Below are 8,335 nucleotides of genomic sequence, written 5' to 3' on the forward strand. Positions count from 1 at the left end.
CTTGGTTGAAAACATTACTAAACAATCAATTACTTAAACCAAAACCTGGAGGTCAACGTAGAAACATTATTTTCCCTCAATTTCCATATATATCCAGGTACCAAAACTTATATATTCTACTTCTTATCTGCACTGCCAGTCTTCTAGATTAGTTTTGGCTTTCATCATATTTATCTCAGACAAATCACGTGCAATAGGCTCCCATGTGATTCTTTCGGTATCCAGTGTAGCTCATCTTCTATACTTCTAAAACAGTTCGTCTTCTATACTTCTAAAACATGAAGCCTTCCATCATTCCCCACTGCCTGTCGAATTAATTCCAAAGTAAGGCAAATGCGTTATCCTTCGTGACCGTGCTTTGCCTCTTCACAATACAGCCTTGTTTCTTGACATTCACCCACGGAATTCTATGTTCCAGCCACCTAGAGCCCCTTGCCATTTTTTAAGAGCTTCATGTTTTCTTGCCCCTGTGATGAGCTTCTTTATCCGTTACTCTCACTTCTTGAATTGCTTCCCCAACCTGAGGCCATTCCTTCTTATCTGTCAAGATTCTATGCACACATAACATCCTCTGTGAGATCTTTCCGATTGCTATGATCTTTAGGCAGAGTGTCCTTCTCCCTACTTTGTGGAACAATTAGACCAAATGTACAGCTTTATCCTAAAATGTATTGCTTTGGTTGACAAATGCTTGAGTCTTTGCTCTCTCTAGTTGACTGAAGACATTGAGAGCAGAGTCTGCATTATTTATTGTTATCATTTTCGTATCACCCGGTAGAGTATATACGGCATCTGGTAGGCATTCGATAAATATTAAAAGAACAATAATCACGACTAACACGAATCGATCCCTTATTATATGCCAGTTTGGTTCTAACCACTTTAACTTGAATTGTTTTATTAAATCGCTACAACAATGCTTTGAAGTAAATAATTTAGCAAATGCTTTCAGTGCCCCGTGTCGCTGTCCTTTAACGCAGCTCTGATCTCAGTCGTCTCTGTGGCAAATAGTTTCGTGCGAGCTCAGAATCATGCTGAGTTTATCACCTCAGACATACTGTGTCAATCTGCTTTCTGTCTCAGTTCTTCTCCAGAGGTGTAGGAAGTCACTAGATCTGTTTGTGAGCCTAGCGCAAAGTGAAGATTTAACATTCTCAGAGCAACCCTCAACGGAAGGTGCACAACAGCTGCTGGGTTAATGCTCCAGCCTCCCCTCCTTTGAATCGACAATTCTAAGAGGCATTCTCTGCATTCTCAGAGGTCCCAGATGAATCAGCCTGCCATCGCTTATAGAAACAGCTTTGATAGTTTATACCTGTGTTGCCCTGTCACACTCTTGTCATTCTTCGTTCCTTCTGGAGGTGTCTTCCAAGTAAACTATATACACACAAAGTCCCATCAGATTCTGTTTTGGGAAACTCAAATTAAGACAAGTACTACCATTATCCCCATTGGATTGGAAACAGAGGAACAGGAGGGGGAAAATGTTGCCTCAGGTCTTACAGTTGGAAAGTAAGGGAGACTGGGCTTGAATTCATTCTGGCTGCAGAGCCCGTTTTTTTGACTGTCACTTCATGCTGAATAAAGGTTATAACAGATGTAGGGGCCTCAGAGTGCATAGGATAAGCTACCTACCCTAATTGTGTTTAAGACTTGTATTTAACCGATTAAAATTCATATTCCTCCCTGAGGTTTAGAATACAAAGGCTTTTGCATCTTTGAATTTTCCCCCCTCCAATTAAATTCCAATTTTAAGTTCTAAAGTGTTTGTTCCAGAGGAAGAAAAGTTTAGAAGAGTGACAGGGGAGACATTAAAGTGTTAAAACTTCCCATGCTTACGAGCTCTTTTTTTTTAAGATTTCACAGTGGAGGCACCTGAATAGTGGTGATCTGGGAAGAAGAATGGGAGAACAGTGTCGTCCAAACCACTAACTAGTTCCATGGCTCTTCCCCAGTCTGGGTCTCAACTTCCAAATGGTAGAATAAAGAGTTTATACTACATCTATAGAATCTAGACCATAAATCTAATGTATAAATAAAGAAAAAGGAGATATTTTTGATTTCTTTTAGGGTTATTGAATCACTTCAGAATCTGCTGAAACCTTTGTATATCCTCCTCCACTGTCTCTCCCTCGCCCCAAATACACAAGTATACCCATGATTTCCCATGTAATTTCAGGGGCTCGTGTCATCGTGGACCTTCTAGGCTTAAGAACCTATGAACATGATCTCTAAATTCCATTCCAACTCTAGCCTTCCATGGTCTTAGGTAAGGAAGCACTCATTGAATTCATTCTGCTTAAGATTTTTTATAAGAAGAGAATTTATGCCTTTTGCTAACTACCAGACTCACCATGAATGAATTATTTCATGATTCCAGATGATTTTTATATAGGTATTAGTGAGAAGAAGCAAACATATTTTACTTCGATCTTATTCTTTTATTATTCTATGTTTAAATATCTTTTTTAAACCAGGGCAATGGATTATGTAAATGATTGATAAGCTATGCCCTATTCATAATGTTTGCTATAATATATAAATGAAATTAAAAATATTAAGAACAGGGTTAATTAAGTGAATAAGTATTACCATATATTTTGATTACTAATTCGAGTGTCTATAATTAGGATGTTTTATGCAGATGTTAGACTGCTCTGTACTTTTCTACAGGAGGCTATATTGATTTAATATCTATTTTCTTCAAAGAAAAAAATTATAAAGTGAGAATCTAATGGGCTAGAAAAAGCTAACAGACCAGCTTCAATGAACTAATATAATATATTTATTGAAAAAAAATAGAGCACCTCGTCTGCTGGAAAATAATGGTAGCTTTGATTGATATTATAGTCATACTATATTATCATAAAACCAGTACCTTTTGCTGGCAGTTTCCTCTACATTTTTTATGCGTTGAAATCCTAGCTTATAAAAGAGAGATAACGATGATCAAAACAACCAGTGCTCACCTTTAATCCAGGTTACATAAATAAAAGAAAGATGTCGGCACACTATGCTATTGTACTGGTTCAGCTAATATTTTTCTTAGGAATTATAGGAATTATGGTGGCAAGAGCAATGAAAACCCAGTGCGGTTCTCTAAATCTAACCAAAACTAACTGGATTTTGTTAATTTGTTTTGAACCAAACTGGCTGCCCGGTGACTGATTGGAGGAAGGTGAGGCGATACACCTATAGCCTACTGATGCCCTTTCTCCAAATACAGTCAAAGTGATTGGTCCAGCCTGACGTTCCTTGCTGTTTTTGGAGAGAGTGTTTTGGTGCAATTTGTCACTCAGCGTGCCTTAGGATTCAGGACATAATTTAGGTGAAGCAAACATATTTTACATATGTTACTCTTAGGTTGTATTTCACTGCTTTACAGATCCAGCCCTTCAGCCCATTCCCTCCAGTATGACCTTGGCTCAAAAGCATTTTCTAGATTTCACTTGTCTTACTTGTCCCTCCGAGCTCATCGTTAGTCAGTTCAGCCCTTCCATTGCCCTGCTAATCTCTAATAGGTTACCCCATTATCCACGTTTTTTCCCCACTATCAGGCAACCAAGCTTTGTTGCAGAAAGCCATGAAAACTTTTGACGCGAGGTCTGTGGGGCACCACGCTCTTTCCTCACCGCCGTGTCCTCCCTGTGGCTTAATCTCCTATTTTATCCCTTACAGACTTCCTAGAATCTTCTTGAGAGTCATTGCATCAAGTATTTTTCACCATTTTTAAGTACTTGATAACGCACCCACCCCCAGAGCAGATGACTTACTCTCCTTTATTGAGGACACATACTTCCCTTGCTCTAAAGAGTTAGTAGTCCCCTGAGGCCTTTCCAAGCAAGTCTAACTCTTAGGCTCATATTCAAGACCCTTCGTGCTCCAGCCCCAACCTCCAGGCTCCTGTGTGTATCCAAAAGTCTCTAGATTCTTCAGTTTCCTGAGGAGCTCTTGTTCTCAGAGTAGGTTCTGATCATTTTTGATAGTGAGAGGCGAGAATAGAGAGGATGAGTATGACTCTGGGTGTTGCATAATAAAGAGACCCTCAGAGATCTAGGATGTCTCTCAGGAACCTTGCTTGAGGAATCATGGGTCTCTGGATTCTATTATGATTCTAGGAGAACAGCTGGTTCCTCTTTGTTTTTGTCAACATAAGATGGTTATGTTCACAGGGTAGCATCTCAGTATTATCAGAGCCCCAATTCAGTTATTTTTTGTTTATTTGACAATAGTTATAACATCAACAGCTTCTTTGATGTAAGCTCAGTATGGTGCTGGGCCAGCTATTTTCTTCCAGTTGCCTTGAATTTTCCATTACTATGTAAAGCCAGAAATGACTTTTGAGAGTTTCAGTATCTGTTCGATGTATGTGTTTATCGATACACCTTTTCAACAACCATTTTAAAAGGGTCAAGAAATGAAAATGGTTTTAGTCAGAAAATAGCTTTTATTGTTGTTTTCGGTTTATTGATAAGTTTTTAGTTACAAAGCACAGATTAAATGCAGTTTATATTTTGGATGTAAATTATATGTGTTTTTTATTGCATACACATGTGTGATTTTGTCTGACATTAAAAATGGAGAGAAAATATCTTGAGGATGTGATAAAACTTTTTTTAGGAAAAAATTTATGCTCTCATAAATTAAATAATAAAGTTAGCATTTTATCCTAACTTTTTGAACCTGAAAATTGAAATAAAACATCTTAAAACTAGCTAAGTTCAAAGAATTTAAAATAGCAGATTAGAGATTTTAGGAAGCTATCAATGAATATGTGTAATCATTAATTTCCTACAGAATTTTCTGTTTCTTTCTTGTAAGAGTTGGAATAATTTCATCTGTCTTGACTATTTATATTGCTTTTTAAAAATGTTATTTTATTTTTTAAATTAATTATTTTTTTATGGCAACATTGATTAACGAAATTCGATAAGTTTCAGCTGTATATTTTAACAGTAAGGCATATATATATTTACATTGTGTATTCACCTCCCATAGTTAGATTTCTTTCTGTCTCCACATATCTGACCTCCTTTACCCCAACTACCTCCCCCGTCCCCCCTTACATTGCTTTCTTGCTTTTTTTTTTTTTTTCCATTTAAAATGTTCCTTTTAGTAAGCAAAAGTTCTTGTCTTTGGAAAATTTTCTAGCTGCAGCGAGGTGTAAGCATAACAATTGAACCTTAGTTAAAATTGGTCTGGTATCACTTTTACTCTGGTGGTATAGCTAGCACGTTGATTTCTGGTTACTAGTTTCTTATTTCTTCATGATATTTTAATTCTTCCTTTAGAAAAGCAACAGGTCCAAGTTGAATATATTTATGGTTTCTGAGTTCTTCCCTAAGATATGATATTATATTGTATTGTAATTCTCAAGCTTAGTTTGCCTCCTCAATCATGCCAGTTTCTCTGGTAAAACTCTTCCATCTGTGTTTACCAGGGCAATATCTTGGTGTTTTCTAATGTATTCTGTTGTTTGTTTCTTAGTATTATATCTTGCTACCGAGGGTTAAATCCAGAAGGGGAAAATTAATTAATATATGTTGAGGTATTCCTCTTGAATCTATCATTGTTATTTCATAAGTAAAATGTGTTAATGAGTTTTATAAAATTATGAAAAACTTCCATTAGTGCTGACAAGTTAACATATTTGGAAAAAGACTTTTACTACATTTAATTATAAGCTTTTAACCAAAATTCACAGTATTTACGTAAAGTTCAAGTAAGAATGTCGTTACAAGCAGGTGAAATGTATGCTTCGAGAATTTGAATGACTTTTCCAAGAAGACACGGCTAGAGGCTAAGATATTCTTATATTCGATATTCTTTCCTCTGGCTCACACCTCTTCAAATGTATGGGGCCCTCCCCACCCCCACCCCCATATACATTGCCCTCTATCGCAGAGATTAAAGATATCTTGCTCTCAGAACAGTATGCTGCAGTGGATTAGATCTAGGCTAATCAGACAAGGAAAATCATTGAAAAATTTGGGCTGGTTTACTGCACAGTGATTCTGTAGGGTTACTTTACTGCTGACGATGTGCCATGAGCCAGCTTTAACTAGAGGAGGGTTAGCTCAGGGCAGAAATTTTTAACTCTTGAATAAATTTACCTCACAGGATTATGGCGTCTCTCAGAGTAAAATCTCTATGAGATCTAAATGACTAAGATAATTTACCTTCCCAAGGTGCTTCTCCCGGGCTTTAACAAACTCTGTGCCTATATGTTTGAGTGCGGGTGGGTTGAGGTGAACGCGGTCATGGATTTCTAGTATTTCCAGGAGCCCTGCAGGCTCTAAAATGCTTCCAGAATGCCAGGGGCATGTAGAATGAGGGGCAGAGTACCTAACACAGAAATATAGAGTGCATCAGAACAAACAAACAAACAAACAAACGAAAGTATGGGTGTGCATGTGTGCACTTGGTGTATCGATACAGGCCATCTTTCTTCATGAGACCATAAAGGGCATTAACCCCTAAGCCATGGGCTCACGTTATGTAACATGTTTTTGTTTTAAATTCAATTGTGTCAGGGTTTTGTGTTGCATCTAAAAAATCAGAAATGTCCATTTTTGGTTAGCAAGCTGTTTGGCCGGTTTCCATGTCTATGCAGTTGGCCTCGTGTTCTCAAAGATTTTGAAATGATTTATGTTCCACCCTAGGCTAAGACTGTTATCATGTCTTAACATGTGACTTATCGTGTGACTGATTCATATTCGAATGGACAAAAGGTCAGAGCTACCCCAATGTTCCGTTGTAACAGGGAATCCATAATGCAACTCACTTAATAATGTCTGGCAGAACAGACTGTGCAATCCTTCTACCTCTGTCAATGTGTGAAAAACAGAAAATAACAAATATCACACGTTTATTTGGTTGGCTTGATGATGACTTTCAAGCGAATTTATCTAACGTGGAATAGGCTTTAAAAATCTCTTCCAACAATAATTATAACGAGATCCAGTGTTAACTTTTTTTAAATACAAAATTCATTGAAAAAAGATGACCCAGTCACCTGAAAATATTCTTATGAATGCTAAAATGGTCACATTTCTCAATCTTGACCATGTGCCATTGTGATATTTCTGTGTAGAAAGGCTTTCATAGTAATGATTTAAAATAAATTATATGATATTATACATTTTCTCTGTTTTCAAAGTGGGAAATCAATATGCAAAAATATCAAAAGGGAACCATGCAGAAAACTTCCACCAGTTTTCCAACTTCTGGAAGGAATGAGGACTCTTGCTCCCATGGCCAGGAGATAGAATGGTGAATGTTGCAGAATACAATCAGAAATGTTCAAGATTTGGATGTTTTGCAGCTAACAGCAAAAAAAAAAATTACTTCTTTTTATGACAGTGTATTCATTCATGAAAAGTATGTTAGGTTTGTACTATGTTCTTGGAAAGATACTAGATGCTGTGTCCCAGCCTAGAAAGAACTTACAGCAGTCTGTGTGTGTGTGTGTGTGTATGTGTGTGTGTGTGTGTGTGAGTGTGTGTGCGTGCGCACATGCTGCAAGGTGGAGGGAGTACGAATACGTAAGAATGATGAGCATATGCTGTATTAGGGGTCTGCACAGGGTGCTAGGGCTAAAAACTCATGTTCAGTGGTTTTACACCAAATGTATTATAAGAAGAGTTGAAATAATTAAAATGATAAGATTCACTTTTATTTTTTAAAATTAACAGTTCTTATATATGTTGAGCTTCTTTATGACATGACTATTTCATTTTTTTGAGTCAATCGTTGAAAAAATTCTCAGCATAATTTATTGTCCCTTAGGAGTACCTTAGCTCTTCAGCATAATTGATTTTCTCTCTGGAACTGACTGTGAACTGGCCTTTATAAACGTTGACTCTAACTTCAGGTGTATTGTTGGTTATTCACATAGATTGCCAGTGTGTATGAAACAATAATCTTTCATAATATACAGAGCTGTGGTTTTCTACCAAGTTATCTGATTTTACATTCTTTTCCATGTACCTTTTTTTGTGAATTGGAAGACATTGTCTATTTCACTAAGACATGGCAGAGAAGCTTTTAAAATGATTTATTGCATTTCTTAATATGGTGGCCTAAGAATAGCATTTTTCAGATTTATTTGTTCAGAGAATGTGTACTCAACTCCATGATACTATCTACTTAATTAGAAAGGTACGTTTCTAGATATTCATGAACTTTGGCAGTTGACTATTTAGTGACTGCCCTGACATAGCTCAGTTTGAGATACTTGAGTTTGGCTTTAATTATTTGCCATATTATTCAAAAATATGACAATAAATAGACTTTTCTGGTTTCTTTCTCCAGAAAGCAGATTTTTTTCTTAAAA

At 36.7% G+C, this 8,335-nt stretch overlaps 1 protein-coding gene across 4 annotated transcripts in view; it reads left to right on the forward strand.

The window, feature by feature from the left end:
• Positions 1 to 8,335, forward strand: part of INPP4B (inositol polyphosphate-4-phosphatase type II B) — a 610,870-nt gene that overhangs the window by 51,578 nt on the left and 550,957 nt on the right. The window contains exon 2 of one of the 4 annotated variants that reach the window (XM_023519662.1): positions 2,180 to 2,269. The exons of the other annotated variants lie outside the window; for them this stretch is intronic. The gene's annotated coding sequence lies outside the window, so the exon portion shown is untranslated. The remainder of the gene's footprint in view (positions 1 to 2,179; positions 2,270 to 8,335) is intronic. 4 annotated transcript variants of the gene reach the window in all.

The sequence above is a fragment of the Pteropus vampyrus genome, unplaced genomic scaffold (assembly GCF_000151845.1).
Source record: "Pteropus vampyrus isolate Shadow unplaced genomic scaffold, Pvam_2.0 Scaffold229, whole genome shotgun sequence".
NCBI classification, from domain to species: domain Eukaryota; kingdom Metazoa; phylum Chordata; class Mammalia; order Chiroptera; family Pteropodidae; genus Pteropus; species Pteropus vampyrus.